The sequence below is a fragment of the Mus caroli genome, chromosome 12 (assembly GCF_900094665.2).
Source record: "Mus caroli chromosome 12, CAROLI_EIJ_v1.1, whole genome shotgun sequence".
NCBI lineage: Eukaryota > Metazoa > Chordata > Mammalia > Rodentia > Muridae > Mus > Mus caroli.
In genome coordinates, this window is record NC_034581.1 from 103,559,428 (window position 1) to 103,561,636 (window position 2,209).

At 45.9% G+C, this 2,209-nt stretch overlaps 1 pseudogene; it reads left to right on the top strand.

The window, feature by feature from the left end:
* Nucleotides 1-1,354: 1,354 nt before the first annotated feature.
* Nucleotides 1,355-1,856, top strand: LOC110306593 (annotated as a pseudogene).
* Nucleotides 1,857-2,209: the final 353 nt, after the last annotated feature.

Below are 2,209 nucleotides of genomic sequence, written 5' to 3' on the forward strand. Positions count from 1 at the left end.
TCATGTCTTCTGGCAGCAACATTGTCCACCCATTTAAACTCCTTCCAAATCATTATGTTATTTACATAGCTTACAAACTAGTGGGTTTCCAGAAGGCTTCTTCATGTGTCCTTGTCCCTGTCCCCTGCTCTATCCTATTTCCATGTCCACTTGAGCTTTTTCACATCCCTTTATTGGATTCAGCCCTCCCATCCACACATTTTCATGCCCCTCCACTGTTTGAATCTTTTCACCTCCAGTACCCACTTCTGTAGTAGTTTTCTATTGCTGTGATAAACAGTCCCATTTTAGGGTCTGTTGATGTGATAAAACTCAAAGACTAAAAGCAACGTGGGAGGGAAGATTCGGTTCATCTTACACCTCCAGGTGATAGTCTATCAAGTAGTAAGTCAGGTCAGGAACTTAAGGCAGGAACTGATGCAGAGACCAAGGAAGGACAGCGCTTTCTGGTTTGTTCCCCTTGGTTTGCTCAGTCTGATTTCTTATAGCACCCAAGATCACAGGCCCAGGAATGGCCCTGCCCATAGTGTGCTGGGCCCTCCTACATCAACTGTTAATCAAGAAAATGCCCCACAGGACTACCCCCAAGCTAATCTGGTAGGGGTATTTTCTTAATACACTCTAAGTTTGTGTGAAGTTAACATAGGATTAGCTAGCCCACCATCTGTATTTTAATTTTTCTGTTTTGATCAATGGCCAATTTCTAATTACCTGGCTTTCACATGAATTCCAAGTTTAAAATGACCAGTATGTACATGAGAGAACATGTGACATTTGTCTTTTGAGTCTGGGCTGGGTGGCATCACTATATATATATATATATATATATATATATATACACACACACACACATATATATACATATATATGTGGGTGTGGGTGTGAGAGTGTGAGAGAGAGAGGGGGGTTATATCCATTTACTTTCAAAATTCATAATTTCATTTTTCTTTACTGCTGGACAATATTTTATTGTGTGCATGTAGTCTGAACATGCTTGGCCCACAGGAAGTGGCACTATTAGGAGGTGTGTAGCCTTGTTAGAGGAAGTGTGTTACCATGGAGGCAGGGCTCTGAGGTCTCACAGCTATGCTCAAGTCTGCCCAGTGTGATCCTGGCCCTCCTCCTGGCTGCTTTCAGATCAAGATATAGAACTCTTGGTACCTCCAGCACCAAGTCTGCCTGCACGACACCATTATTCCCACCATGATGATGAGGGACTGAACCTCTGAAACTGTAAGCCAGCCCCAATTAAATGTTGTCCTTCATAAGAGTTGCCTTAGTCATGGTGTCTCTTCACTGCAAGAAAATCCTAAGACATCCTCCTCCGGCCCACGCTCGCAGTCTCTCTGCCATCATGCCTATGTTCATTGTGAACACCAATGTTCCCCCTGCCTCCGTGCCAGAGGGGTTTCTGTGGGAGCTCACCCAGCAGCTGGCGCAGGCCACCAGCAAGCCTGCACAGTACATCGCAGTGCACGTGGTCGCAGACCAGCTCATGACTTTTAGCAGCACGAACGACCCCTGCCTGCGCCCTCTGCAGCCTACACAGCATTGGCAAGATCAGTGGTGCCCAGAACTGCAACTACAGCAAGCTGCTGTGCGGCCTGCTGTCTGATCACCTGCACATCAGCTGGGACCGGGTCTACACCAACTATTATGACATGAACGCTGGCAACGTGGGCTGGAACGGTTCCACCTTCGCTTTAGTCCTGGCCTCACTTACCTGCACTGCTGTTCTTCAAGTCTTGCTGCACGCAGTGTTCTGTGTTTGTCTACCAGTAGCGATGCCCACCTTCCGTCTGGGAGAAATAAATGATTTAAGAGACCACGGGACAAAAAAACCAAACAAACCCTAAGACAGTTAGACTCATTTAATTTATGATGCCACTTAACTCCAATGTTTCCATGTTTAGTTTTGTCTGGATGCGCAGCTGTCTACTGTTGGCAGTATTGAGGTCACCCACTATCACTGTGCTGTGGTTAATCTGGGATTTTATATCCTGTAGTATTTGTTTGCTATGAAATTGACTACGTCTGTGTTTGGTGAGTAAAACGTTTAGTGTCGTTGAAGTCAGTTTAGTCAGATATCAGGACAGCTCTGCCTGTTAGTGTCCTCGGAACTCCTTTGCCCACCTCTTCAGTCCAAGGTAGGATGAGTACAAGGTTGGTGGTGAGGTGTGTTTCCTGGAGGCCAAAAATGGCTCCTGTT